Genomic DNA, 24,493 nt, shown 5'->3' on the forward strand with positions numbered 1-24,493 from the left:
CTGATATTTACAATAGGATTTCAAAATATTCTTCGCAATTCACTGAAGTGAAAAAAAATCTATTAGAAACTAAGAAAGCAAGCTCATTAGTAAACCACATGTAATTGGTAAAGAATTCCGAGTGTTAATGAAGGAAATGGATTTTGATTTTCAGTCCAAGAGCTGGAAGGAATTTTCATAAAACGTTTCCGTTTGTATTTTGTAAATTACAACATGGACTGTTCAGCAGGAATTGTGTACTTCGAAAGGAGGGAAACCGAATACAAAATGCAAAGTGTGATGTGGGGAGGAAAAATATGCGTTTTGTAAGGACCAATTTGTTCACCTGTTGCTAACAGTATTCTGTAGCTATTGTTGTTGTTGTTGTTGTTGTTGTTAGTATTATCATTGTCATCATTGTAGTAGTAGTTGTAGTACAGGTGATAGTGTTGGTGGTGGTAATGATGCCAGTTGTAATAGTAGTAGCAGCAACAGCAGTAATTGTAGTGGTGGTGGTGGTAGTAGTAGTAATAGTAGTTGGATGGTGGGGATTGTAGTAGTAGTAGTGGTAGTGAGGTAGTAGTAGTAGTAGCAGTGAGGTAGTAGTAGTAGTAGTAACTGGTTGCACTTTATTATACTTTTGATCTCGGACATCATTCTTAGCATGTAATTGTTGCTATTAATATTAGCAGAGTTAACAGCTGATAAATTGTTTCCACTGTTGGGTGAGCTGATGAAAACCCTGAGAAATTTAGCCACAAGCATTTCTATGCAACTTCATACATGATACAGTGCCAATACATTGGAATGGTATTATAATTTAATGGAATTTCTTTCATTCATTCATCCATTTGTTTGTTTTGTTTGTTTGTTAAGTTCTTGTTTTTCCTGCTGGCAATGACTTTGGTGGGATATGCTTTAAGCTAGGATTTTATGGTCAGATGCTCTTCCTGTTGCATGGATGCCAGTCCCAAATTTGGAGAAAGAAGTGTGAGGGTTGAACCAGCAACCTAGCCCATCCAAAATCAGGATTTGCTAAAGAAACACCAGAAGAAATTTATGAGAACAATTGACATGAAGAGAAAGACGGTTGAGAAACACTACTTAGGATGTATCCTAATGAAAGCCAAAAGGCAGTTAGGGCCTCAAAGAGCCTGATTCTTAGAACTTACCCAGTTCAGTGGAGGAAAATCTGAAGCTAAGTAAAGTTCAACACAGCACCCATGTCACACAGAAACATTGTTTCACATTCAGAATTGCTGAAGTCATGGAATAAACTACCTGCATCAGGTGTTAGCAGCCAAGGCATTACATCTTTCAAAACTTCCATGCTTCCTGAAATTTGCCATCAGTACACCTGATGCCCCTCGCTCCCGTTTCCTCTTCTTCCCTTTTTTTTTCTTAAGACTTTTTCACTGTTACTTTCCTGTAGAGATTCTATATATTCTGATGCATTCTAGTGCACCTGAGCACTGTATACAATAAGTTCATTATCATTTTCCCTGTTGCCAACCCTTGCTTGTTTTTTCAACTAGGAATTTACATAGTCTACAAGTCTTCAAATGTGCAGTGTCACCAGGAATAGTAAACGTCACTGCCATTTCACTTAAATAGCGACAAGCAAGATATCAGCATTCATACACATTTATGCATACACACAGACACACACAAGCACAGTGGGCTTACTGTGGTTTCAATCTACCTAATCCTCTTATGAAAGCTTTAGTCAGTGGCCTGAGACTATAGGAGCACATACTAGTTCAAAGCACCAAACAGTGGGACTGAACCTGAAACCACATAATTGCAAAGCAAACTTCTTAACCGCACAGCCACACCTGTACCTACTTGTCTTACATAGGACCAATATTTTATACGTTAACAGAACTGGAACTAATGTATCAGAATTCAGTTGATTTATGCATATATAATTTCATATAACTCATTTAAACTAGACAAATAAACAGTCACATCCTCAAATCTCGAAGCTACAAGATAAATCATAATTATTTCAAAATAATGTGAACAAATAAGTGTGTGTGTTTATATATACACACACACACACACACACACACACACACACACACACACACACACATGAACATTATATATATAAATAGGCACATGAGTGGCTATAGGTGCAGGAATGGCTATGTGGTTAGTAGCTTGCTTACCAGCCACATGGTTCCGGGTTCAGTCCCACTGCATGGCACCTTGGGCAAGTGTCTTCCACTATAACCTCGGGCCGACCAAAGCCTTGTGAGTGGATTTGGTAGATGGAAACTGAAAGAAGCCCACCATATATATATATATATGTGTGCATGTATATACAACAAGAAATAATATTTGTCTCCTTTTACAGAAACAAATGGGTTTATAGGACTGCAAAAGAAGTGCTCAAATAGAAATGAGACGAAGATAAAGAAGCATTGGTTATAGAACAAACATTAATTATGGATCAACGACTTTACATACAACCCCACCCCTCAAACATTGAATTATATATAAACATCACCATGGTTTTCAAACACATGAAAAATAATACAGCAGGTAAAAATATAATGGAATAAAATACAAATAGAACGACTTATCGAAAGTTAAATATACACAACTAAAAATTCATGAACTACCAAAAATCCTAATAGACAACTTCCTTTATAGAAATTTACTGGGGATGTTACCCTATGGTTTGACTCCCTTAAGGATAAACCTAATTTGGATTTTATACAAGTTGATATCTAATTCTATATCCCCTATATTGCTGAATAAAGCCTTGATTTTCGCCCATGAATTTGTGGATATCCCTAGTTCAGATATTGATGTAATATTAGTGGCAAGGGAGACCGTCATCTCCTATAATGAACATGATTGGTAGAGAGTTGATTCCACCAATTTCTTCGATATAACCATGGGGTCATCTGATTCTGCACAGGTGACTGACTTAGTGGGCCTATACCTCCTTTCGCAGATTAAGGATAGTTTTCCTCTCCTCACTGGGGGACTGTATAGGGACGATTCACTTCTAGCTGTATGTAGCCAGTCTAAAACTGCATTGAATAGATTGAGGAAATCCCTGTAAGGTTTCTTAAAGGATTTCTTTAATCTTAACATTATTTTAATCATCTGATAAAACTTTTTTAGTTGGTGGACATTTATTTTAATTTATTTCATTTTTATCTTTATTTATTTTATATTTGTCTATTAGGTTTTACAAGCTTTGCCAGAAACATGTCCATGTCTGTCCCTGTGTGTGTGTGTGTGTGTGTGTGTGTGTGTCTCGTCCCTTCTCACACTGCTTTGGTCAGCCTGAGGCTATAGTAGAAGACACTTGCCCAAGGTGCCACGCAGTGGGACTGAACCCGGAAGCATGTGGTTGGTAAGCAAGCTACTTACCACACAGCCACTCCTGCGCCTATGGAGAAGTAAAACTTCTGGGTAAGATCCCAGTGTATTTAAGGCACTCATTCTGATAATCTTGTTAACAACTCCCAACTGCTTAGTATTCAATACACAATGAAGTATTTAGAGTGGGTTTGAACTCCAGATCCACCATATAGTTGAGAAGTGCTTTAACCACCCAGTGACTTTGCCAATGAGTAAAATACTGCTACGGATACTACTACTACCACTACTACTGCTACTACTGCTAGAAGGGGAGACAGAAGATGGAAAATATACATTGACATGGAGAGAGAAACAGGCAGATAAAAAGAGAGATGACCTGAGTGAGAGAGAGAGAGAGAGAGAGAGAGAGAAAGAAAGAGGGAGGGAAAATGTATGTGTGTATGTGTGTGTGTCTGATAATAGCAAACAATGTGTGTTAGTGAGGGGGAATAACACAAAGGAAATACACACACGCATGCATACACACATATGCTTGCATACATACATACCATGTTGTTGATGTTGAAATTCCAATGAAGGGACCTTGGATCTAGGTTAGAAACCGGTTCATTCTCTATTGGCAAGAAATCTTGAAATAAAACTGAACAATGACATGCATACATGCATACATGTATGCATGCATACATACATATGTACATATACTCATGCATGCATGCATACATACATACACACACATGCATACATATATGCATGCATGCATACATATGTACACACACACATGCATGCATGTGTGCATACATACACACACATGCATACATATATGCATGCAAGTATACGCACATACATACATGTATGTATGTGCGTATACTTGCATGCATGCATACATATGGACAGACATGCATGCAGACATATAGACAGAATGAAAGAGGGGGAGAGAGAGAGAGAGAGAGAGAAAGAGAGAGACACATCTGGCCATCCATTAATCATACATAAATAAATATGCATGTGCACACATGCATACATACATCCAGATATTGCATACAGACAAACAGGCAGCCAGAGATATGGACACAACTTATGATATGATGGGAGTGTTATAGAGAAAGGTGGATTTATATAATAACTGATTACTTTATGGCAATCAATGGCATCAAGTTTCCATCCAGTAGAAATCCTGATGTATTTAACTATAATAATGCTAGCTATATATATATATATATATATATATATATATATATACATATATATATTCTCTCTCTCTCTCTCTCTCTCTCTCTCTCTCTCTCTCTCTCTCTCTCTCTCTCTCTCTCTCTCATATCCTTTCTGTCTGCATGTCTGCTTTTCTCTCTCTCTCCCCCTCTCTCTCTCTCTCTCTCTCTCTCAACTTCCTATTTTGTCATCTACCCTAGTCATCCATCAATAACTTCCTGTACCTGAAATTATTTCACCCCCCCCCCACATTCACCACCATCATCATCACCACCTCTTTACCACCACCACCATGACTACCACTAACAACAACAGTAACAATACCCAACACTAAAACCACCGTCACTACCAACAACAGCATCCAACACCACCACCACCACCACCACCACCACCACCATACACACTTGATGGCATTTACCATCCGATCTTGAATCTTCAAATACTCTCTTTAAACATGTACTTGGCTTTTATTCAGCATCTTTTCCACTGAACTTCCTCTCAAACACAGTGATAAGGTCTTTTCCCTTCCCCAACATCACCATCTCTTCTCCCTTTCTCTCCCTTCTTCGCCCACCTCTTTGCTCTTTCTTTCTTCTCTTCTTTTTTCTCTTTACTCTCTTCCTCTCTTTCTCCTTGCCTCTCTTCTTCTTGTAGCTTTCTTTCACTCTCCTCCCTCCTTTCTCTCTACCTCTTTTTCCATATCAGTTATTTGATATTTATCTCTATCTTCTCCTCACTGTCTTATTCTCTCTCTCTCTCTCCTTCTCTGCTTCTCTCTCTATTTCTCTCCCTCTTTCTCTCTGTTTTTTCTTCTCTGCCTCTGTCTCTCCATTTTTCTCTTTGTCTCTCCCTCTCTCCCTCTTTCTTTGTCTCTCTCTCCTTCTCTGTCTCTCTCTCCTTTTTTCCCTCTGTCTCTCCCTCTCTATTTCACTTCATTTTTCTCTCTGTCTCTCCCCCTTTTTTTCTGTGTCTCCCTCTCTGTCTCTTCCTCTTTACCTTTCTATATCTTTCTCTCTCTCTATCCCTGTCTGTCCCCCTCTTTTTCTCTCTCCCTCAGACAATCTTTTACCTTTCTCTCTTTAAGTAATCATTATCAATACTGTCACCATTGTCATCATCATCATCACCTTCATTGCCATTATCATTCATGTTGTCGTCATCACAGTCATTTAGATTATCGTTGTCAAGGGACTATTTTCGTCATCGTCTTGGAGAATTTCATGCTTCTATCCATCTATATATCTATTTACTTGTCTATCAATCAATTAATCTATCTATCTATCTTTATGTGTCTACCAATGTATGGATGTCTGTCTGCCTCTGTACCTAACTATCCATCTGGCTCAGTGGCAATCTATTAGTGTAGCTATTTGTCTGGCTCTCTCTTTCTCTCTCTCTCTCTCTCTCTCTCTCTCTCTCTCTCTATCTCTCTCTCTCTTTGTTTCTCTATCTATCACTTAACCAATTTTGCTGCTTCTGTTTACCACATCCATGCACAAACCTCCTTCTTCTTCTTTCCCACTTTTCTTTCCTCTCCTCTTATGTGTGCAGACTTACCCTAGGATATATATATATATATATATATATATATATATATATATATATATATATATACATATGTATATATTCTTTTATTCTTTAAATTGTTTCAGTCATTTGACTGTGGCCATGCTGGAGCACCATCTTAAAGGAATTTTTAATCAAAGAAATCAAGCCCAGGACTTATTTTTTAAGCCTAGTACTTGTTCTATCGGTTTCTTTTGCCAAACTGCTAAGTTATGGAAGTGTAAACATACCTACATGGGTTGTCAAGTGATGTAGGGAAGACAAACGCAGACACAAAGACACACATACATAGATATATACACATACACACACACACATAGATAACACACACACACACACACACACACACACACACACACACACATATATATATATATATATATATATATATATACACATATATGGGTACAGGACGTCACCAACAGTAAACAACATGAAATACGAAAACAAATGAGTTCAATACGCAAACAATGAGAGAAACAAATGGAAAACAGGACAAGTAACACAAAGAACGACCCTTCATCAGTTGATGGCCCTCTGTCTACTCCTCATTTCCAGCACTGAATGACAATATGAGTCTTCTAAGACAGCTGCTTCCATAAGTACCAAAATAAAATTTGGGATTTATGGAGCATCAAAGTTGGAAACAAAAACAGGACAGTGGAGACATACAAGGAAACTGAATGAAAACAAACATGGTATTAGCCACAGTTAAATGACTGAAATAAGTAAAAGAATATATATATATATATATTATACACTTTTATATATATATATATATATATATATATATATATATACATATATGGGTACAGGACGTCACCAACAGTAAACAACATAAAATACGAAAACAAATAAGTTCAATACGCAAACAATGAGAGAAACAAATGGAAAACAGGACAAGTAACACAAAGAACGACCCTTCATCAGTTGATGGCCCTCTGTCTACTCCTCATTTCCAGCACTGAACGACAATATGAGTCTTCTAAGACAGCTGCTTCCATAAGTACCAAAATAAAATTTGGGATTTATGGAGCATCAAAGTTGGAAACAAAAACAAGACAGTGGAGACATACAAGGAAACTGAATGAAAACAAACATGGTATTAGCTACAGTTAAATGACTGAAATAAGTAAAAGAATATATATATATATATACATATATATATATATATACATATATATATATATACATATATATATATATCTACATATATATATATAAATGTATTATATATATATATATATATATATATATATGATGCACACATGCACATACTTCCACATACTTTTGATGCAATTTTGATTTCAATTCAATAATTTTACTTTGAAAAGAACAATAAAAATCTTTTATTCATTCTTTTCCCCCACTTTTTTAGTCATTCCTAATTTTCTTCCAGAATGCAGCAGTTTCCTATTTTCCTATTCTTTAAGACTTTATCTTTTATTTGTTTTTATATCTGTGTGGGTGGGTGACAGTGGGAAATTACATTTATATCATCTTCCTTTTTTGCTTTGGTTTACCATTTTCTCAATTGATTTCTTCATTATTACTGGAAATTCCAGTCAAATCTCTTTATAATTTCTGTGCCCGTAGTAATTTACCATTATTATTATTATTATTATTATTATTATTATTATTATTATTATTATTATTATTATTAACTTCTATTGATTCTTTTCTTTTTAAATTTCATTTCTTTTTTGCATTTTAATTGAAAGAATTCTTTGGAATTCCTTCCATGACTCAATATATCTCTGATGTAACAAGCACAACCTAGCATCAATCTATGTCTGGTTGTCTGTCTGCCTCGCTGTCTGTTTGTCAATCTGTCTGTCTATCTATCTCTATATATTTTTCTGTATTTATCAATATCTACCTATCTGTCTGTCTATCTGCCTGTCTGCACATCAGTCTCTCTCTCTCTCTCTCTCTGACTGTCTCTTTCTGTATGTATCTATCCAGCTATCTATCTATCTGTCTGTCTCTCTCTCTCTCTCTCTCTCTCTCTCTCTCTCTCTCTCTCTCTCTCTCTCTCTTTCTCTTTCTCTCTCTCTCTCTGAATATCTATACATATAAATTTGACATGGGAAATTCTTTCTTGTCTTGGGATTCACAGTCAAACGGCTGGGTGGAATTGCAAGATGCGTAGAATGATCCAGTAGTGATGCTAGTCTTTGTATTTTTTTCATAGCTCCCATGGCTACTGAGATAATCTACTATAATAATATTCTTGTGTTTATGAATGAGAAAGGAGGGGGTGGTAGATGAATAAGGAAGGAAGGGGTGATGTCATACTTGGTAGTGGGATAATGAAAAAATAAATCAAACAGCGTTTCAACTCTGTGAATATATGTGTGTGTATGTAAAAGGGGAGGTATGTGAATGTGTGTGTGTGTGTGTTTTTTTTGTGTGTTTGTGTGCAATGGAAGTGGGATGGTTCATCTTTGTTCACTTAGTATTTGGGTTTATTTTTTGATTTGGTTGAATCTTGGTTGTTTTTTTGTTAGTCGGTTATTTTTAGCATCTCGACAGAAAAAAGTCATTCTAAAAGTGTCTTTTAACGTAAGCGTGCCCAAAATAGTCGAATGCTTACACAGAGCAGGTTTTACAGTCACATCATCCAAACCGACCGGGTTGTCTTTCTATCAATTTATCTTTCTATATGTCTGTCTATCATTCTACATTTGTTTTCCTACCTATATATACACATATATATATTTATATGACTGCCTCCTATCTGTCTGTCTATCTATGTACCTCTCTCGGTATATGTCATTTACTATGTATCTATCAAACTGTCTGTTATTATGTGCATACACAATATGAAATTTTTATGCAATATTTATAATCCTTATTAATAATTTGCTTGCTGCTGCTAAGCAACATTTAAATATATGTCTACCCAGAGTGAAAGAGTACTCAATAATTTTAAAAGAAAAGACTATGATTGAACAATCTTCTAAAAATAATTTTGGCTCATTGAATGCACACATACCTATATGTGTATGCATTTGTTTATATGTGCCTATGGTAGTTTGTTTATTTATGTGTAAAGCACAATTCCTACACATTATAAAGAAACAAACATGTACTTGATCTTCTCCAGTCATCAACAGCACACAAATAAAATCCTCAAAGGTGCTCCAAATGCTAATCTCCACAATCTATATTATAGTATTTCATGGCAGTCTAGCATATATATAAACATGTCGGAAACCACATGACAAAGGTTAGGATTTCTCTCTGTAGCACAGAAATATTTCATCCTTGATCAGTAAGTGATGCTCTGCCATGCATGTGTCTCCTTGTAGTAGGAGAAAGAAACTTTTGACCCTTGCTTGCAAGAAAGAATGTTCCATGTTATGCTATCAAAATTTGTGTTTATATATAATTTGGTATTGTACTTGATTTTCAAGTGACATGACCTGAAATTACATGTTCTAACTGAAAAAGTTCTCTTAGCTATTTAAAAACATTGTATGCTATAAAGTGTTAAAACCATGCAGCAATCATTGTGTCATTGGTCAGGTCACAGATGTATAATGAACTGTTTGTTTCTTCTCCTCTTCTGATAATATAATAAAAATGGATGTGATGGTATATGTCTGTTGTTAATGTCAAATATATATGTCAGGCATTCTTAACTGTCTTGCATATTGTTGTTATATGCATTATATTGATAGGTGTCTGTGATAATCCATGTGAGATAAATATCCGGTTTTGTTCTTAATTACTTGTAGTGATTGTTTTGAAAGAAATGAGTCATTTATATATCTGAAAGAAAAATATGTTTCTTTTATCAAATTGATAACTAATAAAATAAAATTATAAATATATTTGCAGTTGATAGGTACGTGTGTGTGTGTGTGTGTGCATGTGGTGTGTGCGCATGTGTATGTATGTTTGCATGTAGTTGTTTTACTATTGACTTTGATGAGATTTGAATTCAGTATGCAGAGAACCAGGAGAAATATGCAAAGCATTTTTATGACACTTTAACAATTCTACCAACTTGCCACCTTGGCAATAATAATTAATAACATCAACAATAATTATTGAGGAGAGGGTTTAAAGTTGTAAATATATTTTCCAGCAATTTGTATTCAGTTTTTTCAAGTTATCAAACCTTCAAATTATGCTGCTTTTGGGGAAAAATAAATGATAAAAAAAAAGATAATGTTTATGATAATAAAAATAATAAGCTTGCTTCTTAACGAACCCGTATCTTAACATGTTTAAGAATCTATATTTGATAAATGTATTTCCTTACAGTTTTTCTTTTATTTTTCCAGGTAAGAATTTTTTCTCATGAAAGACATTTCAAAGTTGCAGATATTTATATAATATAATTTGGATCAAAAGAAGGTAAAAATGTTGTTACCTGTTTGTTTATTTTTTTAAATTTCTCTTTAAAATGTCATATCAAAATTAAATTGAGAACAACATGAAAATATGACAACAGTTCTTCTATTGGTATCATATCAGAGAGCAACTGTAGTCTCGTTTTCCTCATTTTTCCTTTCCTCTCACATTATCTGATTGAGATGTTTGAATCCAATATGAAGCATTTGCACTATGCTGTTTTAATGTGATGATTTCATTGTTAGATATAATGTGGTATAATTGAACTGCCCAACCTCAACATATCACTGGTATTTATGGCATGGCTGTGTGGATACAGAGTTTGCTATGTAACCATGTGGACAAGTCTTCTTCTCTAAGCCTCAGGTTGACCCATGCCTTGTGAGTGAAACTAATAGATTGAAAGTGTGTGGAAAACTGTTGTGTGTGTCGATATGTTCTGAGTTCAAATTCCGTCAAGGTTGACTTTGTCTTTCATCCTTTCGGGGTCAATAAATTAAGCACCAGTGAAACACTGGGATCAATGTAATCGACTAGGCCCCTCCCCACAAATTTCAAGCCTTGTGCCTATAGTAGAAAGAATTATGTAATAGCATATTTGAGGGAACATGTGGAAGGGGTAGACCCAGGATGACCTAGGACAAAGTGGTGAGAAAGGATCTACAGATGTTAGGACCTACTGAGGAGAGGACAAGGGACCAAGACTCCTGTTGGTTTGCATGCTTTTACATCAAACTAAGTAAAAGCATGGTTGTCCTAGCATACAGGCTTGTCCCCTGCAACTCTTTCTGGCTGAGTACCTCTGATCTTGTTGGCTCATAACTGCTGGTTCCATGCAGAAAAGCACCCATGCCAGTGCTGTGTAAAAGCAGCTATAAAGTGGTTGGCATTAGGAAGGGCATCCAATTGTAAAAACCATGCCAAAACAAACATGGAACCTGAACAGCCCTTCAGCTGGTCAACTCCTGTCAAACCATCCAACTCATGTCAGCATGGAAAAACAGATGCTAAATGATGATGAGGATTACTGAAAGCTTCAGATTCCCTATGTCATAATAGGGTCATGCTAGGTTTGATCCTACAACCACATAGAATCCGATGTGACTCTTTCCTGCCATATGAACTTGGTAGATGGAAACTGTGCAAACAGCTGTCATGCGTACAATTAGTAACTCTATACTTTAAATGCAAATTGAAAGTAAAGCAATGATAGTAACAGCGGTTGTGATGATTGTTGTTGCTGCTGTGGTGGTAGTGGTGGTGGTCGTGGCAGTAATGGTGATGTGTTAATTTCATTAAGCTAGAATATTATAATGCAGTGTGGTGTTGGCTACACAAATAAAGCATAAACAAGCAGATGATAGTAATCTGAATTAATATGGAAAACAAACCAGTGCATCCTGTTGGAAACAAAACACACTTCCCTTGGTAGTCAACCAGGTGTGAAAGCCCATTACACCATATTTACTAAGAGCCATTCCTCCATTTATTTCCAAGGCCCCAATAAACACTGTCAACACATATCACAGTTTTATGACCAGGAAATTTTTCAAGTTTGTTTCCAGAAAATTAGGTTTATTTATTTAGAATACATTTTCCATTTTTAGTGTTTGTTATTCTGTACAGGTATTGATGGAATGGACAAGCCTGTATACAGTATATCTCTGTTTATTTGTTCAGTCAACTGTGAGACTTGACTTCCTGAGATTTGAGTTCAATACTTCTTCACATGTTTTCCTATAATATTTATCTTCAGACTGTCAACATACAACACTTTCTGCTCCTCATTCATTTGTAGCACATGAAACACAAGAATTAGATATAGGTCCCTTGGTGCATCTAGGAGAGTAGGAACTCCAAATAAGAACTGATTCAGCCTATGACAACCCAACTATGGCATAACAACATGAAAATCATCATCATCATGTTCACTTTCCCATTCTTGCATGGGTGTTGGACAGAATTTAGCAAAACAGATTTTTCTATGACCATATGTCTTTCCTGTCAGCAACCCTTACTTGTTTCCAAGCAAACTTATGACCAAAAGTGTTTCAGCTGTATGTATCCAATTTTAATTAAACAGCCTACATTGTTCAAAGTGTCCTTAATTTCTTAGAGATGGTAGGGTGTGTTTTCAAGGAAATTTGGTTGCTATTTTTAACAATTTAAGTAACCACACACAGACTCTCTTAATGACTCGAATTTCTCAAGTTGGCAGTTTAAAAATGTGAAGAGGACGTTTCCTAGTCAAGGTATTTGACCACACTTTTTCTACACTGAAAATGTCACTCCATTACAGTATCGTAAACAAAGAATTTTTGCAAAAGCGTCTTCATCTCTTATTTCACCAATTCTGACACAATAAAGTTTGACATTCTTTTCCCTTCTTTCAATTTTATGAATATATTTTTCTGAGATCATTAAAAATTATATTTTGTCTTAACCTGGACAATCCCTGTATTTGAACTCTATAGAATATTTATGGCAGAGTCGTTTAAGCCAAAGCTGTATGCCAGATCTTGTAACAGCAAGTAATCTTTGTTTTATAGCAGTTCAGAAGGAATGGTTGAAATTAGAGATTGCATCATTTAAAAAATTCCTGCTGGCAGTAAGATGATTAACAAGAATGCAAGATAATCATGCCTGAAGCATTAATTATTAAACTTTGGTTATGAATAAACATTAAACTAATTTAATTCTATTTTTTTAATATAATTTTAATATAATAAATGATTTAATTTCAATAAAAACAAACATTAAGAAGGAATATCAAAAATTTTAGCAAGTCTTCTATTTCATTTGATCTGGTTTGATCTAGTGCTGTGTGTGTGTGTGTGTATATTTCTGTGTGCGTGTATGTGTTTCTGTGTGTTGGATGTGTTGTGTGCATGCATGTGCATATGTGCATGCATCTATGTTTCTGTGTCTGAAGATGTGTGTGTGTACAGGTATGTGCACTCATGCACATATGTGTATGTATGTGGATTCAGGCATGTATGTGTGTGTGTTTACACATATACATCCAGGGAGTTTTAACACTCAGCTGCTAGGAGTAGGAATCAGATTTCGATCAAATTACAACCTACCATATTAAAAACAAAAGACCCATTGCATAATGTAATGCACATTACATTATGTCTGAAAGAAGAATGCTTTTGATCATGTGTTTGCGGGGTCAGGGTTAACCTTGAAGCTTAGCAGCAAGTGCAACATGTTATGCAAGCTATAAGTTTGTATTAAAAAAAACTACCAGGTTCTGGATGATTGTAAAAAAACAACTTGCTGCCGTGTATGTATAGCAAGTCAGATTGCTGTAGAACCAGGCCTCTACAGGCTTCATCCATGGACAGATTTGAGATCAGTCCAAGCTATAACTGAAACCCTTTTACTGGAGAAAGTAGTTTTATATACCAATTTTTCTTTTGCTGAAGAACAACGTGTTTAAAACTACTTTCTTTTGAGATATGCCAAGTTTATTAAGGCAGCATGACTTACGGAAAATATCAATTCTATGTTTTTTGCTAGATATCCAACATCATCACCCATGAAATTTAATTTTGCAGTGAAAGAGTTAAAGTTACACATCTCTTCACTTCAATGCATGAAATAGTTACTATACAGTTCAAATAATCTGGCCTCCTTGAAACTTAGGTAATACCAAATTATCAAATGTACTGGTTTATTAGAACTTGGCTTTAAAAAAACAACAAAACTATGTCTCTTTCATGAGGTCACCAAATTTATAATTATATTCTTCAGCAGCATCAATATCTGCCAGCTTCTTTTCACCAGACAAATTAAGTTTATGAAAACATAGTTTCTAAATCACCCTGTTTTAAGCACTCAAATCTCTGCAATATCTTTGTGTAATTGCTTGATATTTTCAATGACCATTGAACCATAAAATATCACACTCAGACCTTGCAATTGATCACTGAAATGATATTGTCTAATTCTGAAAGTTTTTTTTAATAAAATTTGCTGCACATTTCTACTTGCATCTAAGTCAGCCATAAATTTCATTAACTTGTCCCTTTGTTTCTTATTGTCATAATTTGTTGAAGAACCCATGTTATATTCTCATGCACAACAGTGTTCCAGTTTTCATCTCTTTTCAAATGCTACATGAATTCAAGTTTACAATATGAATGATATCAGCATTCTTTACACACCTTCCCCAAACTGGTTTGTCTTATTGACATTGCACAATATTTCCACCACTAATGGAGTGGATGATATATGAGGAGATAAATGCAGATACAAAACCTTTGGGAGCTAACCACAATTCTTTTAAATGAGAATGGAACTAATGGACATCAGAAGCCAGCAATGGCATGTGGGAAAAATCAAAAGACTGAATGAAGCACAACAAAAAGTGCTGGACAATTGATTTTGTCAAACTGTTAGATAATGGATTAATGGGACTTTACTGTATGTATATGTATAATCTTTGTGGCACCAAAATGGATTCTCTCACTAAGACTCAAATACTCATGGACTTTAAAAGTAGTATGGCACCAGTGTTAGAATACTAAACTCCTATTTTTAACCTGTTTTGCCAATATTAAATTAAGCCACTGCAACTCTTTATTAAATACAGTTTTTTTTTTGTTTTTGTTTCTTTTTTTGTGTTTATGTGTGTGTGTGTGTGCATTTGTGAGTGTGTACATAACACATTTGCAACTACATACTTTGGTTGTCATCATCTTTATTATTTTACATCCATTTGTCTTGCTGGTAAATGATTCCCTAAGTCTACTCCATGACAAAATCTGACCACTTGTGGTTTCTTGTCAACTTTTTTTATGAAGTCTGGCATGTTAAGATCACCTTTCACTGGTTCTTCACATGTCTTAATCCACAAACTCTTTCAAATGAGATCATATGACACTTCATCACCCATCTGTCATTCTTTAAGCACATCAAAAGTTGTACCAAAGCTATCTATTCTCTTGCATGCTACGGCTAATTCCTCTAATGCACACTTTTCCTCTCAGCTCAGATAACCTGTGTTACATCATTCATGCAAACTGACATTACACATCCAGTGGAGCTTGCTTCCTTCATTTCTTTCATGTCTTTCTACATGCATGCAAACAAATGCAATGTATATGTATATTTATGAAATTAATTAAGGGAAATATCTTAGAATAACCACTGTCATGTATTTGTTCACCAAAGATTGATATGGGTGCATTAAATACTATACTATATCACGTTTTGATTTCTTGAAAATATATCTGCTTCCAGAGGTTGTAAAACAATTTCCTGATAGTAATCGGGGACCAGCTTCAAATGAGAAGGGGAGATAATCTCAAGAAATTCTCAAATAATGACATGCCATTAACAAAAAGAAAGTTTGTCTGGAGAAAAGTGGATAGCAGGGGGTCATGTGTTTCTGCCTCAGTAGATGTCATCAGCACAACAGTTGTCCTACCAGATCAAAATACTTAGACATAGAACAAAATATCTAAGACTTAGCTATAGCTGAGTGAATTTGGTAGATGTAAACTGAAAGAAGCTTCTTTGTGCATTGTGTGTGTGTTTATACATATATACATACATACAACTTATACATATACTTATATATATTATGTTTATGTATATGTGATTATATAGAAATATACATATGTTTATGTATGTACATACATACATGCATGTATACTTATATATATAAAGAAAGAAGATAAATATGGTCAACTGCTTTGAAACTTCAAGCTTCTTTATCCTGATTACAGATTTACGTTTTTACCAATAATAATTGATGCCCTTGCTTTTGTAAGTAAATGCCTGTCAGTCTGGATAAGCTTGGATTTGCAGAAAAAGGAATCAACCAACTGAACTTGCACATTACAAATACAATCTGTAAGCGGAAGAGTGAAGCTATACAAGACCTTTCTCAGGTTTAAAATGTGACATTGTTTTCGTTATCTTCATTCCAACGATGGATCTTTGTATCTTTGTTAGAAACCAGCTTTTTCTGCAAAGGAAGAATTTAAATAATTAAAAACTGAAAAGAACAAACAAACACACACACACACACACACACACACACACACACACACACACATCTATACACACACTCACATAAACACACACATATACGTGCATATATATATATATTTATGTAAGTAAATATAAATGTAAGTAAATGTACAGAAACGTATGTATGCAATGTGTGTGTGTGCATGCACACACACACACACACACATCTATGTGCATATGTGTATGTAGTATATCTGGTAAATTACCTTTTTCTGCAATAAGCTAAAGCTACTGCTTATCCTTTCAATGCTTGTTTTCCAATCAATATTTGTTGAACCAAGTGTGGCAGCCTGTTGCCAGGCAACAAGTATTATATTATTTCCAAAATTTTACATTTTATTTCCTAACACACATTGTTCGCTATCAATTGGACCTTGTTCATCTTTTATCATCCATTCAGACTGATTTTCTTTCATCTCACCTGTTGTCTTTAATTTTCTTTTTATATTTTATAATTTTTTTTTGTTCATATTGTTGATGCATAACTTATTATTTATTTATTTTTTATTAATATTTTCTAAATCTTTTGCATCCAAAAGCTTTCATTCCTGTTGCTACACTTTGTTTTGTTTGTAGCATTCATGCGCATGTAACAGTGCCAACGAGGGAGTTTCTACATGGTCTGTTGACATTCTAGAAATGACAGCCAACTTTTCTCTCAAATCACACCTTATCTACTGCTGTGAATAGGTAAAACTTAATTAGATGACGTAGTCTCATATCCCCTGAGCAAAACAAAAACAGGGTGGTTACAGGTGGGGTGTCCTTGATCCATAGATTGGATGTCTTTGAATCATGGCTGGTGTGTCTTTCAACTACGGCTGGAATGTCTTTAAACTATGAGCAGAGTGAGTTTGTTCCAAGGCTAAAGTGTCTTTCATGCTGAGCTGAAGTATTTTCAATATATGATTAGAAATATTTTCATCCAGTGCTAAATTGTTTGTGATCCATTGTGAGGATGTTTTTAATCCATGGCTTGAGTATTTTTTATCTATGACTTAACTTTGGTCCACAGCTGAACTCTGTCTTTTGTCAATGGCTTGAGTATCATTGAGCCATATCATTTGATCCACAGTTTGAATGTCCTTGATTATTGTCATTGATCCATGGCCAGAGTATCTTTGATCCACAGCTTAAGTGATTTTGATCCATAGTTGGATTGTCTTTGGTCCATTCTAGAGTGTCATTGATCTGTAGCGAAAGTGTCTTTTAATCGTTGGTGAGAATGATCTATGAATGGAATGTCATTGATCCATCACTCAAGCGACTTTGATCCACAGCTGGAGTGACTTTCTTTCCTGGTTAGAGTGTCATTGACCGATAGCAAGAGTATTTTTTCATCTATGGCTTGAGCATCATTAATTCATGGCTTGAGCATCATTAATTCATGGCTTGAGTAAATTTGATCTACAACAATAATGTCAGTCAGAATGAGGATATTAGGAAGATGTTTAGAAAAGGAGTTGCAACATTTCTGCCATTCTTATAGAGATTCAAGCAGTGACCACTCCAACTATTGATCAACGACATGCCATCCATGGGCTAAACACTGACCAGCAATGGCTCGCAACTACTTTAATCATTGATCAAAGACATTCAGTCAATGGAGTGGGGATATCTTAACCATTGATTAAAGACACTCTAGCCATGGCTCAATGGCATTCCAAAGTGTCTTTGATTCCTGGTTGGAGTGCCTATGATCCATGAATGATTTATCCTAGATCAACAGGATAACTGGGGAGGAGCAACCTTGATCCATAACTGGAGAGTCAAAATTGAACTGCTGCTGCTGCTGATATAGCAGTGTCTCCATGAACTGAGAGATCAAAATTAAGGTCATGTCTCTGTTGAATGGGCTTCAGTTCCCTTTTACCCCTTGTATGTCATTGGGAATAACACAACGGCTGCCACTACATTTCTAAATATGAAATATCTTCTAGTTATCTTCATATCATCTTTCTAATTTAAATTAGTAATTATTATAAATCATACGGTTATTTTACATCCTTTTCTTCTTTTGTCTTCTTATTATTATTGCATTGTTAAGGCAGCGAGCTACCATACCAGGAAAAAAATGCTTGGCAGTATTTCATCTGCCTTTACGTTCCAAGTTCAAATTCTGCCGAGGTCGACTTTGCCTTTCATCCTTTCGGAGTTGATAAATTAAGTACCAGTTGCATACTGGGGTCAGTCTAATTGACTGGCCCCCTCCCCAAAAGTTTCAGGCTTGTGCCCAGAGTAGAAAAGGTTATTATGAAATTGTTGTTGCTTTTGTTGTTATTATTCTAAGTGTTTACTGTGAATGGTCATGTTTCACAGAACTTCACTTAAAGCTAATTTCTTTCTACCAAGTTATCTAAAGATAGTGTGAGGCATATGTCTGTTATTTAAGACTGAAATTGAGGTGAGAAAGAAAGAAATTTATGGAGATTATTATAAATAATGTGTAAGAAATTGGTATTATTTGTAATCCTGGCAAAGCAGTGAGGTTGGCTGAATCCTTAGCATGCTGAGCAGCATTTTGTCCATCTTTATGCTCTGGGTTCAAATACTGCCACAGTCAACTATGCTTTCATACTTTCAGGGTCAATAAAGTAAGTACCAGTTGAATAATGGGGTTGACATAATCAATTTTCGCCTCCCCTTGAAATTTTTGGCACAGTGCCAAAATTTGAAAGAATTATTAAAGAGGAGGAAGAGGGTAGCATGGAAGGTTTGTGGAATTTCTTCTGAACGCTTTACTTTGTGAGTTCAAATACTGCCAAGGTTGTTTTTGCCTTTCAGCCTTTTGGGGTCAAAATAAATACCAGTTGAGTACTGGGGTCAATGTAATCAACTACTCCACTCTCTCCAAATTTCTGGCCTTGCACCAAAAAGAGAAAGGATTAAAAGTGGTCCTGGTACATTGGCAGATTCATTAGAGTGTTGGACAGAAGGTTTCACGGTATTTGTTTGGACTCCCTGCTTCCTAAGATCAAATCAGACCAAGGTCAACTTTGTTTTTCGTCCTTGCATGGTTATTAAAAAACTTTATGAGTCCAAAGTGGTGAATAAGTGGAAGTTTCAGTATCTCGTCCTGTTCTGTTCATTCAAGTTAAAATCCCACTCCATCACTGAAAAATGATGATGCTACAATCAGGAGTTGTAACCAGCATCATGTGACAGTAATTTTGATAAAACACCAATGGAAACATGGTTTGCTTGGTTCAGTTGGGAGATGGATTACTACCACATTGATTTTGTTTTAACTAAAACTGAATTTTTACATCACAAAAAAACAAAACAAAACATGACACACTTCATTACAATGTCACTTTATCATTAGGGACTTTATTCTAGTTATAGTTTAATGAAGGTTTGTGGCTTAATGGTTAGAGTATCTAGCTCATGATTGTAAGGTCATGAGTTCAATACCAGCATGTTGTATCCTTGAACAAGACATTTTATTTCATGATGTTCTAGTCCACTCAGCCTGGAAAAGGGCCAGTTGTACATGTAATTCAAAGAGCCAGTCTTGTCATATTCTGTGTCACACTGAATCTCCCTGAGAACTACATCAAGGTTATGCATGTCTGTGGCACTCTCAACCACTTGCACATTAATTTCATGAGCAGGCTGTTCCATTGATTGAATCAAATAGAACCCGGGCTGCCGTAATTGACAGGGTGCCAGTTAGTTTAGTCATGAGAGAATGGTACTTAGAGTTCCTGATGTGACAAATGGGAAAGACTTCAACGGATAAGAAATATTGTTATAAACAAAATTAGGGATTTTTTTCTTTCTTTTTTTTTTAATTCTACTAGAACAAATCTGAATATTTTATGTATTGGAAAATCCATATCATATTTTCAATGGATGGAATTTGCAAGTCACCCAGTCAATTCTCATTTGACTTTGATGTGTGGCAGGCGTATCTCAAACCAATAGCAATTATACTGTTGCAGTGGGATGGAAACCTTTTGATCTAGTTTTTTATCTACTTAGATCAGGGTTGAAGACACCACATCTCTCCATTTCCTCACTCTCTGTCTCTCTACACACTCTGTCTGTCTGTCTGTTTCTCTCTCTCTCTCTCTCTCTTTCTCTCTCTCTCTCTCTCTTTCTCTCTCTCTTCTCTCTCTCTCTCTCTCTCTCTCTCTCTCTCTCTCACACTCTCTCTTTTATGGGTAGCCATTTTGGAAAAGGTAGAAAAATATTGACAAGGAAAGAAAGATATAAAAGAAGATTTAATGATTGCAAAGATAACAAAATGTCTCAATAAAATAGAAACAAACAAGAAGAAATATCATAAATGTGCACACGCACACGCACGCACACACACACACACATACATACACACGCACGCACACCTGCACACATACACATAAAGAAAGAGAAAAGTAAGAAAAAAGACCACTTAGCAGCAAAGAAAAATCTGTGGCCATTACATACAATACAAATATTGAGTGGTTTATATAAAGCAATGTAATAGGATATGATATTTATAACATGGATATTGGCTGCAATACTTCAGCATATGGAAATACACTGAGGGGATATCTACTTAGTAATTATGAATACATGTTGCTGCATGTCTATATATGAAATATACATTTTCATATTGGATATAACAACAGCTATGCTATATATATATATATATATATATATATATATATATATATATATATATATATATATATATATATAGAGAGAGAGAGAGAGAGAGAGAGAGAGAGAGAGAGAGAAAGAGATATGATGATAGGTAGGCAGGTATGTAGGTACATGCATATGTGTGTGTATATATATATATATATATATATATACATGTGTATGTATATGTATGTATGTATGTATATATATACAAGGAAGTGCTGAAAAGTTCCTGGCTTTAAGGGTATTGTGAAAGGCCTGGTTGGAGGCCCAACCTTCCGAGTTCCAGAGCTTAGAGAAACTGAAGGACCACTGCAATAAATATGTGAATCTGAGAGGGGAACATGTTGAATAAAATCATAATTAACTGATTTGCCTGTATTTTCTTGTACTCAAAGCCAGAAACTTTTCAACACCCCCTCATTTATGTGCGTGTGTATATATATATATATATATATCATCATTATCATCATCATTTAACATCCATGTTTGATGCTGGCATGGGTTGGACACATATGCAACAGGCTTCTTTCAATTCAATTTCTCTCTACCATATACACTCATGAGGCGAGTAGACAACACTTGCCCAAGGTTCCACTCAGTGGGACTGAACCCAAGAACATGGGGTCAGGAAGTGAGCTTCTTAACCACACAGCTATATCTGTGCCCTTACATATATATGTATGTAGACAGAAACTGGTTCCCTCCTCAGTGCAAGAGTTATAATAATTAAAGAAATAGAAGCGACATACATACATATATCTAGAAAGTGAGAGAAAGAGAGAGAGACAGACAGTCAAAGTTGACTAAAGTATATTTAATTGTTATTTATAAATATCTATATTGTTATAGTGTCATGTGTTCTTGTATGTAAGTATGCATGTGTATATATATATATATATATATATATAGACACAAATGGTTATTGTTATGTAAAAGGCTTCACTTCCAAGAGATCACCAGAAGAGGGATCTGCTGTGTGTGTGTGTGTGTGTGTGTGTGTGTGTAAGCCAATCAACAGAGAATACAGTTAAAAGCAATGCAGTCTGATGAATAAGGTGTTGGTTAAAAGCTTGCAAAGAAATAGAACGAAGCAGTTGTTGACTTTCCCTTGTGTTAGACCTTCTGAAAGAAAAGGTGATGAAAGGAAAACAGAGAGAGAGAGAGAGAGAGAGAGTATGTGAAAAAGTTTATAATAATGACTGGGGATGGTGGAGAAGGAGGTAAGGAAAGAAGTAAGTCTGTAAGTAGTGGGGAATGCCAGCCTGTGGAGCCAGAAGGGAGGTGTTGGCAGGTGGGTGGAGGCTTCTGTTAGTATGTACAAGGTAACAGGATTAGAGCAGAGCATGTTCATGTGTATGTTTGGTTGGATGTGTGTGTGTGTGTGTGTGTGTGTGTGTGTGCAAATTGGATGGTGTTAATGTGAATGTGAGGGTGTATGTCGGTAGATGGATGTTTTTTGTGGGTTGTGTAAGGCTGTTTGATCATTCATGTATGTATATGTATGTATGTGTGTGTGTGATGTGATGTGAGATAATGTTGTAAGGTGGAATGCGAATAGCATTTGTGTGTGTGCGTGCTCTTATATGTGCATGTGTATGTAATTCAAGTACAAGTTTTGGTCAAAAAAATAGCATGTGTTTGTGTAAGGTTCTGTGGTGTTTAGCATGTGTCAATAGAATACTGCTGAAGTAAATAGTATTGTGTGTGTGTGTGTGCATGCATATTTCAAATATGTGTATGGAGAAATAAAATCCAAGAGCATAAAATCAAAGAGTATGAATTCCTAATGCATTTCTAAATTCAAACACAGTGTGAATAGGAATTTAGAAAATGGATGAACGATGATGGAGTAAATTTAATGTAGTGATGAATAGATGCAGACATTACTCTCAACTCTCCTATTTTTGACCCAGCAGAATATCCAGTGATGACTGGTGGACATGGTATGCCTGACTAGCCAAAAGGTAGCTGAGTATTCTGCTGAAGTGCCAGTGACACGTAAAAGGCACCCATATGATGGTGACTCATAAAAGACACTCAGTACACTCTGTGGAGTGGTTGGTGTTAAGAAGGGCATCCAACCATAGAAACCCTGCCAAAACAGACTGGCACCTGGTGCAGCTCTCCAGCTTACCCTCTCCGATTAAACTGTCTAACCCTAACCCAACCCAGCATGGAAACCAGATGTTAAATGATGATGATGATGAAGATGATGTTATGAATCCCTCTGGAGAATAGACCATCAACAACTTTCTCCTCTATTCTCAACTCTGGGCCCTCTTTTCTACTCCTTTCCAGTTGGGTCCCTGCTTTTTGCATCTCTATCTCAGTATCTTTTCAGATTTTGCTTCACTACATCTTATGTTTTCTCTGAGAGAAGGCCTTCCGTTTCCTGGTTTTGTTGGTTTTCAATTGCCATCAGTGGTTCTGTCCCGAATGTAATTTTATTTTCTAGGTAGGGTTGTTGGCCCTACACAAATCCATTTTTACATTTGAGAAGAGATGCTCCACCATATTATCCTGACCTCCTTCCTTTGACCTGTCCAGAATGGGAGGCTCTACCAGGAGCTTGTGCACCACTGGCATACCTCTCAGGGTCACTGACACTCTCAAACAAACCTCCCACACCACAACAAGGACTGGATTGTGGGGTAGATCGACACGCATCCCCTTAACATAGTTCATGGACTGAACCATGACTATATGACTAGGCTAGATTTCTAAATTACAGATACAATTAATCAATTGTATCTGTAATTTCATTGTGATCCATGTACTGAATTTGTGATCTATCTACTAATTGAGATCCATCTTTGCAATCCATCTCTGCAATCCATTTCTGCAATCTATCTACTAGTACACTGTGACCCATCTAGTAGTTCACTGTGGTTCACCTACTGAATTTGTAAGGCTTCAATTGATTTCAGACTGTAGTAAAAGACATTTGCCCAAACTCAGTATTTTGTGGTTGCAAATATTTACAGATGTACAACAACAAAGCATACACATTCATAAACTGCACATGCATAAATATACACTTGCACCCCTGCATACAAATATGCACATGTACTGAGTTCCTCCTAAAAGGAACAAACAAACTGATTTGCATTTTCCAAATACACCCAAATAGTCGGACAGTAGTGAATATTTGTAAAACATTCCAGGGATTTTGCAGATGAAGTTCTTGGATTGAGCAAAAGCACAAAATCACGTCCATAAATGGAATGTACACACACACACACACACACACACACACACACATCTGTACAAAATGAAGCATGATCACACTTCTATACTAAAGTAATATTACATTCACTGCATGAATGCAAGTTTATGCATGCATACACACATACAT

The 24,493-nt window shown here is 35.8% G+C and overlaps 1 protein-coding gene across 7 annotated transcripts in view; it reads left to right on the forward strand.

The window, feature by feature from the left end:
* Window positions 1–24,493, forward strand: part of LOC106881073 (organic cation transporter protein) — a 322,600-nt gene that overhangs the window by 194,998 nt on the left and 103,109 nt on the right. For 2 of the 7 annotated variants that reach the window (XM_052968540.2, XM_089354505.1), the window contains one exon: window positions 10,392–10,464. The exons of the other annotated variants lie outside the window; for them this stretch is intronic. The gene's annotated coding sequence lies outside the window, so the exon portion shown is untranslated. The remainder of the gene's footprint in view (window positions 1–10,391; window positions 10,465–24,493) is intronic. 7 annotated transcript variants of the gene reach the window in all.

The sequence above is a fragment of the Octopus bimaculoides genome, chromosome 6, assembly GCF_046866305.1.
Source record: "Octopus bimaculoides isolate indiv1 chromosome 6, ASM4686630v1, whole genome shotgun sequence".
In the NCBI taxonomy this organism is placed as follows: Eukaryota; Metazoa; Mollusca; class Cephalopoda; order Octopoda; family Octopodidae; genus Octopus; species Octopus bimaculoides.